Source organism: Lolium rigidum, chromosome 3 (genome assembly GCF_022539505.1).
Source record: "Lolium rigidum isolate FL_2022 chromosome 3, APGP_CSIRO_Lrig_0.1, whole genome shotgun sequence".
Classification (NCBI taxonomy): Eukaryota; Viridiplantae; Streptophyta; class Magnoliopsida; order Poales; family Poaceae; genus Lolium; species Lolium rigidum.
This window is the reverse complement of record NC_061510.1, coordinates 75,064,415-75,081,977: the sequence shown is the minus strand read 5'-3', so window position 1 is coordinate 75,081,977 and position 17,563 is coordinate 75,064,415. Positions and strand designations below refer to the sequence as shown.

The 17,563-nt window shown below is 42.7% G+C and overlaps 1 long non-coding RNA gene across 1 annotated transcript; it reads left to right on the top strand.

The window, feature by feature from the left end:
* Positions 1 to 345: 345 nt before the first annotated feature.
* On the top strand, positions 346 to 1,286 carry LOC124696890. Its single transcript, XR_007000736.1, has 3 exons — positions 346 to 720; positions 839 to 1,009; positions 1,227 to 1,286. It is a non-coding gene; the product is annotated as an uncharacterized LOC124696890 (long non-coding RNA).
* Positions 1,287 to 17,563: the final 16,277 nt, after the last annotated feature.

Sequence of the window (17,563 nt, the reverse complement as noted above, 5' to 3'; positions counted from 1 at the left end):
TGCGCGTCTCTCCTGGTCGAGCTCGCAGCGCCGCGACGCCGGGAGGAAGCCCATGCCGCCGCTGGAGGAAGCCAAGGCCGCCGCTCGCAACATCCCCTCGCGCCATCACGGAGAGCCGACCAGAAGCAGCCGACCAGAAGCGCTGCGGCCAGCCCTCCGCGAGCAAGCAGGAGCGGCGTCGCCGATGGAGAGCGGCGCGGCCATGTAGGAGCAGCGCCGCCGGTGAAGCGCGGCGCGGCCTCCTCGCGAGAGGCGGCTGCCGCACAGCACCTCTGCCTCGTTCCTTCCTCCGTCCTCCTCTCAATTTCCCTCCCCGTCGTCACTGCATAGCCGGCCCTCTTCCACCTCCGCCTCACCCTGCTAATCCATGCCGGCACAAGGAACATGGATGGCCCTCTCCTCACCCCCACGCGCTCCCTCGTGTTCTTCCCCGAGTCAGTAGGCGAGGAGACGGACGCGGAAGCCTCTCCATGGCATGCCGGCGTTGGAAACGGCGGCGAGCGGAGGAGTGGCGGCAGTGAGGGCCACCATGGTTGTCTCTGCGGAGCCTCACAGCGCAAACAGTAGCAGTGCGGCCCTCACAGCCACGAGGCAAGGGGCGCCACCATGGATTTTCCTTGGAGCTCTGCCATCGAGCCCCTGCCCCGTTCAGCTCGGTGCAATCGCCGGTATCGAGGAAGAACACGCCCAACCATGTCCATGACGCAGCTCTTCTTTCAGGTTGCCTCTCCCCCTCCCCCATTTGTGTGTAACAGTCTAGAGAAATCTACGCAAGCCAACTGTTTGATGATATGTCTATGAGTCATCAAATTGTCTTTTTGCGTTTTTTATGTTGTAGGTGTTGCAGACACCGGCATCTACCATGAAGCTATTCATTTTGGTCATGTCATTGTACATGAGCAGCCCGCAATAAGCTGGGACTGCCTCCCTTGTGTGGGGATCAGTCATCTTCTCCTTCACCAGATTCATTGGCGTCGCCACGGACAAGATCTGCTCTTTGTCCTTCCATGTAAGAACACGGTGACTTCCCTTCTCTACTTGCCACCGTTATTTGATCCGCGAAATTACTCCTATCTTCATTAGCAACATCTTATTGAAATTACTGCTCATAAGAGAAGCCACGTATTTTAGATTTTAAGTGGAAAGGCTTCATCTCTTGTGTGTATAACATATGATGCAAGGTGTGTCGGTGTTCTTTTTGGATAATATTTCTGGTTGTTGTGTAGGTTTTGCGCAGATTTATGTGATGGATTTTGGCAATGAAACATCAATTATGTCCTTGCCAGGTGCCGTAAATGAACCAAGAAACTACAGGTAGGTATGGATGCGGTATTTGTACTCCGAGTTGATCAGGTTTGTCTTTTACTTTCTTCATATGGATGAAAAAGATAGGTTAATATGGGTTGTTCATATTCATGTTTGTCTGTCCAAGTAAAAACAGAAGGAACCAGATTATTTTGTAGCCTTGGTTTTCGGTTATTCTTTGTTTCGGTGAGTTTTTTTGTGTGGATCCAACTATTAAATTGTGTGGAGCATGTAAGAAATGCGCTGATGTTTGTTTGTCTATTGTACAGATATATATTATATATATTCTAAGTTAATTCATCAATTATATGGTACTTTCGCCAAAATATGGTCTGCGTTTCTTGCAATCTGATATTATAATATCCTGGGGAATTATAATAAAATTTTAAAAGGTGAAAACTAATGCTGAAGGTACATATACTCCTCTTTGTTAGTTTTTCTCTGATGTTCGCCATGTTATCTTTAGTTGTTTGGCAGTGGTATTCCATAATAGTTGTCGTAGTTGAAAATACTTTTGGATGGATCTTCCACAAAATATTGGTCTTAAGCAGAAGATATGCAAGCTCACCAACCACTGCAACAAAATTGTCATACTTTGGGATCAGTTGATTGTTCATATTTATCATATGGCCTCGCACATGTGAATGAGCTTTGGTCAACTGTGAGAGATACTGTTACCCTTGGCATTACTGTCTATCCTCTTACTCTTGGGGATGTACTGGCTGTAGATAGGTGCATGTGTAAAGCCAAGTAATGACTGTAAAACCTTGTTTGTTCGGAGTTAGATTGATCAAAAGCTAAGTGGATTATTTATGTGTTCCTGAAAAAATTGTCTATGGGAGCTTGATGTAGGTTTATTTCACATGAACTATAAGGCGGCCATGTTGTTTTTATCCCCACCCTCTCTTGGTTTAATTCCTGGAGTTGCTAGGTTACTGTGTGATTCTAAGGCTGACGTTTAAGGTCATCACTTCATTACATTTAAGAGGGAGGAAATACTGGAAGCTAATTGCTTAGGGAACGACAACTGTCTGATCGAGCTTGCCGTACTGTCTGAGCTATTTATCTTTTCACTGCCTGAAATAAAAAGGAGCCAGTGGTAAATTCTTACTCAAACTCATTACACCCTTGTGCAGTTTCAAAGACATTTCATGAGATACAAATGTTTACAGGGCTTTGTGCAAATATCTGGAGCTTAGGTTTTAAGATTGGTTGTGCATATCAACCATCTCATAAAGAACATCTATACACAATCAGTGTTTTTAGTGTGGTTATACTTCTCCACATCCTTCCTTCAAATACTTTTTGTCTTCGCCTTTTTTGCTTCGATCTGCAACTAGAGATTACTAAAACAGCTCCAGTCTGAAGTTAGTGTTTTTTAGACAAATCTGCCTGTTCTCCCATTTTTTGTTGCTTCATGATGAGTAGAACGCCTTCATTTTTCAGTCCGATGTGGTTTGGTGAGTATAAATAACTCACCCGACTAGCGAATGCAGAAATGTTGTAGATATATTAATTCTAGGTAACTTCCATATTCTTTTCTATGTGACTACTCACCCGACTAGCGGTCGCCGGATGTGCAAACTATATGTTCTTTTGGTTCTCTTTGTTAGCGGATACTTCTTCTATGTACCCAATAAAATGAAACGGTGCCTTTTTCTTTTCATTTAACCAATGCGAAAGGCAGGGTCGCGCTATGCTTGCGCCCCAAAATTCGGTTGCAGTCCAAGCATTCGATACATGGAGACTGTCGAAAATGTCCGGAAGGGCTTCAACTATGCTGAGCTGGAAAACAGGAGAATGCGAGCCAGGTCCTTCTCTGGAAGATGAAAGAAAATGATCAAAACATGGAGAGAAGTCCAATAATAAGCTGAAAGAAGTTGCCAGATCCTATGGTAACTACATGAATATTGTGTGTGTTTTCACCCGTCGCATTCAAGATAGTTTCTCAGAACCTCACTCTAAACTGCAGCACCTTGGATGACAGATTGTGGCTACTGATCTTAATCAATAAGCGTTGGAGTCACATGACATGCTCAAGACCATAGGGCCTTGTTCTATATATGACTGAATCTGAATCATTTGTGTTTAATGTTTTTTCTGAATTATATGTAAATAATGGAACAACTCTCTCGTAAACCCAAATGGAATGCCTCCATGTTATTTTTGGAACCATGTATTAGTATCCGTACGTAACATATTTTCCCTGTTTTCTCCTCTTCATAAGCTGATAATTTTTCATTGTGTCCAGAAAATAAAATTGATAATTGTTCTGCTGAACAAATGAGGTCTATGTGAATATTTCCCGTATCTGAATATTGGTTTGTTATAGCAATCTTGCTCCGTTCCTGTGCTTGGTGTAGTACAAAAGTAGAAGCAAGTAGGAGCTTTGCTATAATTGTGCATGCCTATATTATTAGTCACTTACCAGAAAACAGAGCTATAGATCTCATGTAGTACTCATCTTGCTATATATTTGTGTGCCTTCCAATACTACATCAGCTTAGTTTTGCTACTCTTCCATCTTCATGCAGGTTAGTTTGTTTGTCATCGGCTTGCACCATCGATCTGGGCATTTGGATTATTTGATTTGTCTCTCTCGACACTCTCCATACATCACAAAAGATTATTTGGTTTATCATCAGCTTGCAGCATCAATAATTTGAATTTTGAGCCATACCTCATGATGTTCCACATGTTGCAGGTTCAGGGTTACTGTACTAAGATAAGCTAGCTGAGTATTTGTTTCAGATTTTTTGAGAAGATCACAACGATTAGTGTGTATATCAGGTAAGGTAAGCTCTCTGTGGTACTAGCCATTTTTCTTGAGCTTAGCCCTTGAATCAGTTTGTGTGTTAGCTTAAACAGGCTTATGTTACTGACATCTTCTTTCTTTTCTCTTATACATTTTGTTCTTATTACTCTGCCAGTGGCAGCTCTAATTATAAAACGTTCATCTTTAGTGTTCTTTCATACCTTGTGCTCATAGTAGTTCAATGTAGCTTCTTTTGAATATAAAAGCGGTAAGTGCGTACATGAGGCAGGTTTATAAATTCAGCCATAAGATTCTTCATTTATAATCTCCCGTACGGGGAGTTCATGTTCATTTATTATATTATAATCTCCTATGTGGTAAGGATGTGAGAATTAAATACTCCTTTGGTGACCCTAGAGCATATGATTCAACAAACCTCATTAATATAAATGGAACATGCATTTCTTTTGTTCTTGTTTTTGGCTCTGTTGAACTTGCTGAACAAAAATACATTACACATGGTCAAGCTGTTACAGGAGATTAATTGTTTGACATTTAATGGGCACCGAATAGGTGAACTATAGACTTCGTTGCGAAACGTTGCTTTAATTTTTCCTGCACTTTTACTTGGAGAGATGCAATGGGAGGAAACAAGTAGTTTCATAAAATTTTGAATATGCATGTAGACATACTATATTATTTTTAAGCGAAGAATTCAAGTATTTGACAAGAAAGTGATGATCTGTCTAATGTCATATGCACCTCAGTTTGAGACATTTTTGGATACCAAGGAGAAACCGGAGGTCAGGATAAGTGAAGTCTTTGACCGAATAAGATGTTTGTTTCTCTGTTTCAAATGTAAGTGTTTATCCCAATTTCATCCTATTTATTTTGCTTTCAACCCAAAAAATATTATCATGTTTTGCCTAATTTTTTTCATCGCTATACAAGATGTAAATATATGTGAAATTCACGGGATCGTGCGCCAAGGCGTCCCTAATCTTTCTTCCGATACATCCATTTTCTGCACCACTCCAACCACATGTATAGGTGGTTTGGTCTCAACTGATTAATATTCACCGATGTTTTAAAGTTATTTTTAGTTGAATTGTAGTAGGATATCTCCAAAGCAGTAGTCTGATTTAGTGATTTTCATGTGTAGGTGAAGTTAGCTTTTGTAGATAGAAAATCCATGTAGTTTCCAGCTGTTGCTTTTTAATTTTCCTACAATCCCTGGTTCACATGGTGACTACTAATGAAAGTTATGCAACCAAGCATGATCTGGATTTCATGTTGGTTACCCGTCCGGACGTGTGGTTTAATTCTTCTCCCTGTGTTTGGAGAATTGTTGTCTGCCATACTCTTGCTATTTAGTTTTTGATTGTGCATGCTTTATTTGTGATCATATAGTGGAGTATTTCCTCTTTCTCATCTGTACAATGAAGTGTTCATAGTTTGGTTTAGTTACTCTCTTGTTCGTCTTATTAAATTGATACGAATATAAAATTATTTTGTCGTTTTGATGTTAAATTGAACTCCGACATGCTTTCTTTCTTGGCTATTTTGGGTCTGGTAGGTATAAATAAACCTATCCATTCTAAACTTAACTACACACAAAGAAATTCTATTCATTACAAAAAATTCTGGTTTACCGGAGGTCTACTTAATTTTTACCTATTAGTACTACCATTTTAAGTATAACTACTGTTTGGAAATATAGCAAATGTTTATTTTATGGGCAACAACTTCTAATATACCATCTGTGAAAGGTGTTTCTGATATCTTACATGTGCAATTGAACCAGTGTTGTTCCTTTGCTCTATGTACCATCATATTTGAGAAGTTTTCCCATTTGATGTGATCGTGTTACCTTCCTGGTAGGGCAGCTGAGCTTAGAATTATTGAAGATTGATTTTCCCCATCATTTAAAATACTACTTAAACTACATGGTGTTAGTTGTTGATTGAGTATTAGATATAGTTCGTTGTGATTCACTCATCCGATACTCTGTCCCATAGTATGTTTGTGCAGTAGACCTAATCATGCTACTTGAAAATCTAATCGTTTCTCTTTTGGTCCATACAATCAATGATGAGAGGTCCATTAATGTATAGTTAGTCCATATAACCTGCTGACTTTGTTCTCTTCATGCTATTATCATTTTTTGACCTTATTTCTATCATTGTTTTATAAAATGTAAATCAGCGTAAATTTTACGGGATCACGTTGAGTATTCCCTCCATCACCTGTATTTGCAATTTCCTTTGATTCACTACATTTTGTAAGTTCTAATAAAAGTATAACCACTTTTCCACCTATACACGAATCTCACGGGGTCGTGCGCCAAGGCGCACATCAAAATCTAGTTGACATGAAGCATGACGTTTGAGGCCAAGCTGAGGCCATGGTCGAGCGCTCCAAGCTGCACCGCCGTGCCTTGCCTGGCAACCAATGATCTCAGCTCCCATTAATTAATTTTGGTTTCTCAATGTTGCTTTGATTTCGGTGTTCCCTTGTTGACAGAGTTATTTTTTTGGGCCGTTTTTTTTAGAGGACTCGCCTAGGCTTAGGCTTGGGGAGGAGCTGCGCCGCTATGATCGCTAAGCTGGGTGCTGGCGGCAGCGGCAAGACGGCGACAACAGCCGCCGGCCACAACATCGGCATCGGGGGCTCTGGCAATACCCGGCGCTTCTCATCCAGCGCCAAGACCTCGTCCACGGAGATGGTCATCGGCGTTGCGTTCCGGGTGAGCATCGTTTATTTCGTAATAGAATATTTCTATACACTGGCGAAGAATGTCCAGAAAATCCAACTGGCTCAAACGTATCTATAATTTCTTATGTTCCATGCTACTTTTATGACAATACTCACATGTTTTACATACACTTTATATCATTTTGATGCATTTTCCGGCACTAACCTATTAACAAGATGTCGAAGCGCCAGTTCCTGTTTTCTGCTGTTTTTGGTTTCAGAAATCTTACACAGGAAGTATTCTCGGAATTGGACGAAACAAAAATCCACGGTCTTATTTTCCACGGAGCTTTCCAGAAGACCGAAGAAGATACGGAGAGGGGCCAAGGTGGCTCCACACCATAGGCCGGCGCGGGCCCACCCCTGGTCGCGCCGCCATGTGGTGTGGGCCCCTCGGCCGCCCCCCGACTCTGCCCTTCCGCCTACTTAAACTCTCTGTCACGAAAACCCTAGTACCGAGAACCACGATACGAGAAAACATACTGTGACGCCGTCGCCGCCAATCCCATCTCGAGGGATTCAGGAGATCACCTCCGGCACCCTGCCGGAGAGGGGAATCATCACCGGAGGACTCTACATCATCATGCCCGCCTCCGGATTGATGCGCGAGTAGTTCATCCTTGGACTATGGATCCATAGCAGTAGCTAGATGGTTGTCTTCTCCTCTTGTGCTATCATGTTTAGATCTTGTAAGCTTCCTATCATGATCAAGATCGTCTATTTGTAATGCTACATGTTGTGTTTGTTGGGATCCGATGAATATGGAATACTATGTCAAGTTGATTATTGATCTATCATATATGTGTTGTTTATGATCTTGCATGCTCTCCGTTGCTAGTAGAGGCTCTGGCCAAGTTGATACTTGTAACTCCAAGAGGGAGTATTTATGCTCGATAGTGGGTTCATGGCTCCATTGAATGCGGGACGATGATGAGAAAGTTCTAAGGTTGTGGATGTTTTGTTGCCACTAGGGATAAAACATCGATGCTTTGTCTAAGGATATTTGTGTTGATTACATTACGCACCATACTTAATGCAATTGTCTGTTGTTTGCAACTTAATACTGGAAGGGGTGCGGATGCTAACCCGAAGGTGGACTTTTTAGGCATAGATGCATGCTGGATAGCGGTCTATGCACTTTGTCGTAATGCTCTAAGTAAATCTCATAGTAGTCATCATGATATGTATGTGCATTGTTATGCCCTCTCTATTTGTCAATTGCTCAACTGTAATTTGTTCACCCAACATGTTATTTATCTTATTGGAGAGACACCACTAGTGAAATGTGGACCCCGGTCCATTCTTTTACATCTGAAATACAATCAACTGCAATCTCTGTTCTCTGTTGTTCTTCACAAGCAAACATCATTCTCCACACCATACGTTTAATCCTTTGTTTACAGCAAGCCGGTGAGATTGACAACCTCACTGTTAAGTTGGGGCAAAGTATTTTGGTTGTGTTGTATAGGTTCCACGTTGGCGCCGAAATCCCTGGTGTTGCGCCGCACTACACTCCTCCACCAACAACCTTCACGTGGCCTTCATCTCCTACTGGTTCGATAACCTTGGTTTCTTTCTGAGGGAAAACTTACTGTTGTGCGCATCACACCTTCCTCTTGGGGTTCTCAACGGACGTGTGCGTCACGCGCCATCAAGACTGTTTTCTGGCGCCGTTGCCGGGGAGATCAAGACACGCTGCAAGGGAAGTCTCTCACATCCAATCTCTTTACTTTGTTTATTGTCTTGCTTTACTTTATTTTATTTTCTACTTTATTTGCTTTCTTTATATTAAAAACACAAAAAAATTAGTTACTTGCTTTACTTTATTTCATTTGTCTTGTTTGCTTTCTTCATATCAAAAACACAAAAAAATTAGTTACTTGCATTTACTTTATTTACCTTTTGTTTATTTCATCAAGCTTCCCCCTAAGTTCACTTTGAAAGATATACCAGTAGGGCGTGGGTCTACAATTGGAAGAGATAATATAGAAGAATTTTTCACTCATGTTAGTACAGTTAAAGATTTTGAAGATAGATCTTTGGTAGAACTTGCTCCTACTTATGAAATTGCTGCTGCCTCTTTAGTGCACATGTTGGAAGCTAGATTTGTTAATCTTAATCCTATAATGTCACATATGTTTCTTACACTTTCTGATATAGAAGAAGGAGAGAAAAAAGATTTTGTTTTAGAAACCCTTCTTAAAGAATTTGGTGATGTAGCTAAAGAAGCTAGAAAAGTCTTTATTAAACATAAGATGCTTGGCTTTTATACTAATTTTGCAAGTACCCTTGAAAAGATGGAAAAAGATAGGCTAAAGTACACTAATAAAACCAATTGTGAGGGGAAGATTAAAGTACCAATACCTCTTAAGCTCATAGGAATGCATGAGGCACTAGAAAAGAATTTTGATTGGATTGTTCCTGAAAATTTATTTGAGGAGGATAGTAAGCCTAAAAGTAATGAAAGAGGAGCCTCTGAAACTTACATAGACAACATACAATGCATTGTTGAGAAAACTCCCAACTCTGATGTTGATGCTTCATCTCTTGATAATACTTGAGTTATGATGTTGATGCTTCTTCTCTTGATGTTACTTGATTTGCACTTTCTGCGCCTAGCTGAAAGGCGTTAAAGAAAAGCACTTCTTAGCAGATAACCCATGATGTTTTTATTTTTACTACTGTTTTGTTGTGTCTTGGAAGTTGTTACTACTGTAGAAACCTCTTCTTATCTTTACTTTATTGCATTGTTGTGCCAAGTAAAGTCTTTGATAGTAAGGTTGATACTAGATTTGGATTTCTGCGCAGAAACAGATTTCTTGCTATCACGAATTTGAGTAGATATCTCTGTAAGTAACTCAGAAAAATCAGCGAAAATTCATGAGTGATCCTCAGATATGTACGCAACTTTCATTCAATTTGAGCTTCTTCATCTGAGCACGTTAAGAGCCTCTTAAAATTCGTCTTTACAGACTGTTCTGTTTTGACAGATTCTGCCTTTTATTTCACATTGCCTCTTTTACTGTGTTGGATGGATTTCTTTGTTCCATTAACTTTCAGTAGCTTTGGGTGATGTCCAGAAGTGTTAGGAATGATTGTGTCCTCTCTGAACATGTGAATTTTTGATTACGCACTAATCCTCTAATGAGTTTGTTTTGAGTTTGGTGTGGAGGAAGTTTTCAAGGATCAAGAGAGGAGGATGATACAATATGATCAAGAAGAGTGAAGAGTCTAAGCTTGGGGATGCTCCCGTGGTTCATCCCTGCATATTTCAAGAATACTCAAGCATCTAAGCTTGGGGATGCCCAAGGCATCCCCTTCTTCATCGACAACTTATCAGGTCACCTCTAGTGAAACTATATTTTTATTCCGTCACATCTTATGTGCTTTACTTGGAGCGTCCGTATGCTTTTATTTTTGTTTTTGTTTGAATAAACTCGGATCCTAGCATTCTTTGTGTGGGAGAAAGACACGCTCCGCTGTTTCATATGAACACTGGTGTTCTTAGCTTTACTTTTAATGTTCATGGCGAAGGTTGAAAACTGCTTCGTTCATTGATATTTGGTTGGAAACAGAAAATGCTCCATGTGGTAATTGATATATTGTCTTGAATAATTTGATACTTGGCAATTGTTTTGAGCTCTCAAATAGATCATGTTTAAGCTCTTGCATCATGTAGTGTTGAACCTAGTAGTGGAGAACTATTGTAGAGCTTGTTGAAATTTGGTTTGCATGATTGATCTCTCTAAAAGTCTAGATATTTTCTGGTTAAGGTGTTTGAACAACAAGGAAACAGTGTAGAGTTTTATAATGCTTGCAATATGTTCTTATGTAAGTTTTACTGTACCGGTTCATACTTGAGTTTGCTTCAAACAACCTTGCTAGCCAAAAGCCTTGTACTGAGAGGGAATGCTTCTCGTGCATCCAAAACCTTGAGCCAAAACCTATGCTATTTGTGTCCACCATAACTACCTACTACATGGTATTTCTCTGCCATTCCAAGTAAATTGCTTGCGTGCTACCTTTAAAATTTCATTCCTTGTCTTTGCAATACATAGCTCGTGGGAAAATAGCTTAAAAACTATTGTGGTATTGAATATGTTACTTATGTATCTTATTTTTTATAAGTTGCTTGTTGAGCGGTAACCATGTTTCTGGGGACGCCATCAACTATTACACCTTTGTTGAATATCATGTGAGTTGCTATGCATGTTCGTCTTGTCTGAAGTAAGGGTGATTTATCATGATTAAATGGTTTGAGTATGCATATTGTTAGAGAAGAACATTGGGCCGCCAACTAAAGCCATGTATCATGGTGGAAGTTTCAGTTTGGACATTAATCCTCAATCTCTTATGAGAATATTATATGTTGTTGAATGCTTAAGCATTAAAGAGGAGTCCATTATCTGTTTTCTATGTTTTCCGGGTACGGATGCCCTTAAGTTGAGATCTATCAAAAACGAGAAATCAAATGCGATCTATCTCCTTGGACCTTTGTACAGGTGACATAGAGGTACCCCTTTGTGACACTTGGTTAAAACATATGTAATGCAATGATAATCCATGGAAATTCGAGCTAATTAGGACAAGGTGCGAGCACTATTCGTATTCTATGCATGAGGCTTGCAACTTATAGGATGTCTTATGCATAACACATATGAATTATTACTACCGTTGACAAAATTGTTTCTATGATTCCAAAATAAAAAGCTCTAGCACAAGAGTAATCTCTGCTTCCCTCAGCGAAGGGGCCTTTCTTTTACTTTATGTTGAGTCAGTTTACCTACTTCTTTCTATTTTAGAAGCAAACACTTGTGTCAACTGTGTGCATTGATTCCTACATACTTGCTTATTTGCATTCATCATATTACTTTGTGTTGACAATTATTCATGAGATATATCCATGAGATAAACATGTTGAAGTTGAAAAGCAACTGCTGAAACTTATATCTTCCTTTGTGTTGCTTCAAAACTTTCTACTAAGAATTTATTGCTTTATGAGTTAACTCTTATGCAAGACTTATTGATGCTTGTCTTGAAAGTACTATTCACGAAAAGTCTTTGCTATATGATCAGTTGTTTATTCATTATCTTTACCATTGCTTTGAATCACTTCATTCATCTCATATGCTTTACAATAGTATTGATCAAGATTATGATAGCAGCATGTCACTTCAGAAATTATCCTTGTTATCGCTTACCTACTCGAGGGCGAGTAGGAACTAAGCTTGGGGATGCTTGATACGTCTCAAACATATCTATAATTTCTTATGTTCCATGCTAGTTTTATGACAATACTCACATGTTCTACATAAACTTTATATCATTTTGATGCATTTTCTGGCACTAACCTATTAACAAGATGCCGAAGCGCCAGTTCCTGTTTTTCTGTTGTTTTTGGTTTCAGAAATCTTACATAGAAAATATTCTCGGAATTGGACGAAACAAAAGCCCACGGTCTTATTTTCCACGGAGCTTTCCAGAAGACCGAAGAAGATACGGAGAGGGGCCAAGGTGGCTCCACACCATAGGCCGGCGCGGGCCCACCCCTGGCCGCGCCACCATGTGGTATGGGCCCCTCGGCCGCCCCCGACTCTGCCCTTCCGCCTACTTAAACTCTCCGTCGCGAAAACCCTAGTACCGAGAACCACGATACGAGAAAACATACCGCGACGCCGTCGCCGCCAATCCCATCTCGAGGGATTCAGGAGATCACCTCCGGCACCCTGCCGGAGAGGGGAATCATCACCGGAGGACTCTACATCATCATGCCCGCCTCCGGATTGATGCGTGAGTAGTTCATCCTTGGACTATGGGTCCATAGCAGTAGCTAGATGGTTGTCTTCTCCTCTTGTGCTATCATGTTTAGATCTTGTGAGCTGCCTATCATGATCAAGATCGTCTATTTGTAATGCTACATGTTGTGTTTGTTGGGATCCGATGAATATGAAATACTATGTCAAGTTGATTATTGATCTATCATATATGTGTTGTTTATGATCTTGCATGCTCTCCGTTGCTAGTAGAGGCTGTGGCCAAGTTGATACTTGTGACTCCAAGAGGGAGTATTTATGCTCGATCGTGGGTTCATGCCTCCATTGAATCTGGGACAGTGACAGAAAGTTCTAAGGTTGTGGATGTGTTGTTGCCACTAGGGATAAAACATTGATGCTTTGTCTAAGGATATTTGTGTTGATTACATTACGCACCATACTTAATGCAATTGTCTGTTGTTTGCAACTTAATACTGGAAGGGGTGCGGATGCTAACCCGAAGGTGGACTTTTTAGGCATAGATGCATACTGGATAGCGGTCGATGTACTTTGTCGTAATTCCCTAAGTAAATCTCATAGTAGTCATCATGATATGTATGTGCATTGTTATGCCCTCTCTATTTGTCAATTGCCCAACTGTAATTTGTTCACCCAACATGCTATTTATCTTATTGGAGAGACACCACTAGTGAACTGTGGACCCCGGTCCATTCTTTTACATCTGAAATACAATCAACTGCAATCTCCGTTCTCTGTTTTTCTTCACAAGCAAACATCATTCCCCACACCATACGTTTAATCCTTTGTTTACAGCAAGCCGGTAAGATTGACAACCTCACTGTTAAGTTGGGGCAAAGTATTTTGGTTGTGTTGTGTAGGTTCCACGTTGGCGCCGGAATCCCTGGTGTTGCGCCGCACTACACTCCTCCACCAACAACCTTCACGTGGCCTTCATCTCCTACTGGTTCGATAACCTTGGTTTCTTTCTGAGGGAAAACTTACTGTTGTGCGCATCACACCTTCCTCTTGGGGTTCCCAACGGACGTGTGCATCACACGCCATCATGGATCAACTCACCGTGCAACACCAAACCAAGCCTTCCGTCCCTTCAGATCCAGTAAGAGCATCTCTAGCAGAGCCCGTAAAAACACGAGTTCAGTTACGTTACTTAACTCGACTGGAATTGGATCATGGACGTCCTCTCGTGGGCCTCAGACGGATATAAAATCGCTCCGAGGACCAAGAGTGGGTCACGGCAAGCAGGAAGCAGATTGTTCTAGGGTTCTCCGATCGTTCGATTCCATACAGGCGCGCACATCTCGGGACCGAATCGAAACCAACGACACCTCGGCCCATGGCGCTCTCTGCGTTGTTGAGGACTTGTTGCGGTCAGAAACCCACCGGCGAGCAGCGACGGGCAACACAGTAGAGCAGGGAGGCTCCCAGGACTGCGGCTGGCCCTGGTCCCTCGAGCGACGGCCCGCAAAGACTCGGCACGCACGTCCGATGCTGGTGCAAGGGCGTGCCACCTGACCTATACCTGGTCAGGAAGGTGATGGATTTGCCTCGCTTAGTTTCCTGCATGGCATACACGTAAACATTAAATACGAGCCTCGATCGGCTCTCAGGTTGTCCTGTGAATCGGCTCAAGGAGCCGATCCACCCACGATTCGTACGAGGTGTACGATCACATGGTGGTCCTGCTTGATCAAAATAAAGCTAAAAAGACCTACTACGATTTAGGGTTTTCACCACATAATCGGAACATCCTACGCGTGATTGAGCTCGGCGGCCACGCACGGTGATCATAAACCGACCCTAGACAAGGCCTAAAAACCAACATGAAGTTGATCCCGGAACATCCTGTCTAGGGCTAGCAAACTACACCCTACGTGCCACTGGATCCTTCAACCCGTTTGTAAGGCCTAACTATGCAGATATTAAACTAATCCTTGAAGAACAAGGAGCAATCATAACGGATCGGATCTACTAAATAATGATCAAGCGAGGTGCCGCCCTTACACCTAAGATAGGTGTAAGGGCGGCTAGACGTCTAAGGGTTGCACGGACGAAAGCATATGATACGATGAAACAATGCTAACCCTAACACATCTATGATAACTACGTTGCTCGCCATCAACAAGGCTTCAGCACGAGCAACGCATGAATAGCGAATAAACGTGTACTGCCTAGATCGCAAGATGCGATCTAGGCAGCATGATGCTTACCCGGAAGAAACCCTCGAAACAAGGGAGTTGGCGATGCGCCTAGATTGGTTTGTGGTGAACGTGATTGTTGTTTATTTCAGTAACCCTAGATACATATTTATAGTCCGTAGACTTTCTAACGTGGGAATAATCCCAACCGTGCACGAGCCAAATTCTATCTAACCGACACGCATCCTACTATATTTACAGAATACACGGGCAAACTAGCCCAAACTTTGTATACAAGGCCGATTCATGTATTCCTTCCATGTATATTCTTCAAGCCCATCTTTAATCGCGGCCCACCTCTGATCCGGTCAAATTCTGGTGATAACACATGCCCCCCTGGTTTTGGAAATGACAATTCCAAAATCACTCTGCTTTTTCTTCGTCGGGTCATGTCGTGGCAGAACAGAACCGTCGCAGTATCCATCATGATGCCTTGCCTCCTCAACTTCTTCGCGTGACCTGGCAAATTTTTTTTCCTTTGGGCACCACTTCCTCGGAAACTGCTCTGGCATTGAATCTCCACCGTATCCCTTTTATTTAACCGCATCGAGCAATTCGCTTCTCCATCCCCTCCTCATCCTCTATTCCTCTGTAGCACTCGAAAACCCTTCTCCCACCATGGACTCTTCCTCCTCTTCCTCCTCCGGTCTTTCCTACCGGTCTTCCTCCTCCCGCGAGCCAACGCCGGAGGACATACGCGCCCCGGAGGAGTGGGACCAGGAGGACCACGCCTCCTCCGTCTGGTCCGAGGACGACAAGTCCTTGACCAGCGGAGATGAAGACCTCCAGTTCCTCGCTGATGGGGAGCTGGAATCGGGGAGCGAGGACGACTCGTTCTCCTGGGACGGTTACACCCCCTCTGAGGAAGAGGAGGAGGAAGACGACGACGACGACTCCCTCGAGGGTTACCCGCCGGCGAAACGCCTCCGCACCTGGTGGGATGACGATGACAGCGATGATGACGAGGAGGATGAAGCTTCCGTAGAGGGCTACGGGAGCAGTGACGAGGAGCCCGCCGGTAGCAGTGCCGACGAGAGCTCTGCGGACGACGACGAGGGCAGCGATGGCCCGTAGACTAGGATCTACTAGTATAGGCCTAGTAGTAGTAGATTGGTCAATAGACCTTTCTTTTGTTCTTCCTCCCTTGAGCAATCGGCTCTTTCTTTGTAAGAAATCCCATTATTAATGAAGAAAAATATTCCCCTATTAATTTTGCTTTCTTGTCAACTTTTGCCGATCGTCGAACGAAGTCGCTGTACAGAGAGCCGATGGCAGGGCATCAGCTTGCACTATAAACACGATTTGAGGCCAAACAGTTGCCTATTCACACGGTCAAACAGGTCCAGCCCATGTCCAAACCATCCTCCAACCTTAAACACGCAGATTCAACTCCTCAGCAAATCCACTAGGAGACTCATCTGAGATATCATGATCTCTGGTCTGAAACCGATCTGTTAACCTGCTCAATTGAGCTTGTTCCTCTAGAGTCGATAGCAATGCATCGGCTTTTATTATTCTGAAGTCGATGTCCGTGCATCGGCTGTACTAGCACACTGTTGTCTTCGCATATTTTCTCAAGTCGATGTCTGTGCATCGGTTGTGATTTGTATTTTCACATTTTTTTACTGGCCGATTTAAAATCGGCCCCCATATCTCACTGCCCATCATCCCACATGCTTGGGAAATACTTCTTGAGATGTTGGCCATTGACGGCCACTGGGAACTTCACACCATCCAACTATTCAAGCATGTAGGCATTGCCCTTCGAACTCGGATGACTTTGTAAGGACCGTGCCAATTAGGAGACCATTTGCCATATGCTTTATCCTTGGTTCCTAGTGGCAACACGGCTTCCCATACTAAATCACCAACTTGAAACTCCTTTGGTCTCACCTTCTTATTGTATGCACGAGCTACCCTGGCTTTGTTCTCTTTAATCTTCTCCAACGACCAAAGTCTAAGTTCCGTTGCATCCTCAATAGTGTCACTCATCAGGGCTGCATATTCTTCCGGTGTCACGTCATTCTGAAACGTGACACGTCTCGATCCAGCCATAATTTCCCAAGGTAATACAGCTTCCTGCCCATAGACAAGCTGGTACGGCGAAGTCTTTATAGCTCCATGGCATGACATGCGATAGGCCCACAAAGCTTCTGACAATGTCTCATGCCACACCCTAGGGTTCTCATCAATCTTCCTCTTAATCAGCTTGATCAGGCTTTGATTGGATGCTTCGGCTTGCCCGTTGGCTTGAGCATAGTATGGAGATGATCGGATCAGCTTAATCCCCATGTCATCGCAGAACTTTCTGAATTCTTTAGAGACAAAAACCGAACCTCCATCGGTCGTGATGGTTTGGGGAATCCCGAACCTATGAATGACATGTTCTTTGACAAATTGGATAACATCTTCCGATTTTACCTTCTTCATAGGAACAGCCTCCACCCATTTGGTGAAGTAATCTGTAATGGCCAGAATCCACTCGTGGCTTTTGCTCGACGGAGGATGGATTTTGCCGATCATATCCATGCCCCAACCTCGAAATGGCCAAGGCTTGATGATGGGGTTCATCGCCGATGCGGGTACCATCTGAATTTTTCCGAACATCCGACACGCTTGGCATCCCTTGTAGTACTTGAAGCAGTCCTCAAGCATGGTGGGCCAATAAAACCCTGATCGCCTAATTAACCACTTCATCTTATGAGCCGATTGGTGAGTTCCACAGGCGCCTTCATGCACCTCATGTAAGAGCCGATTAG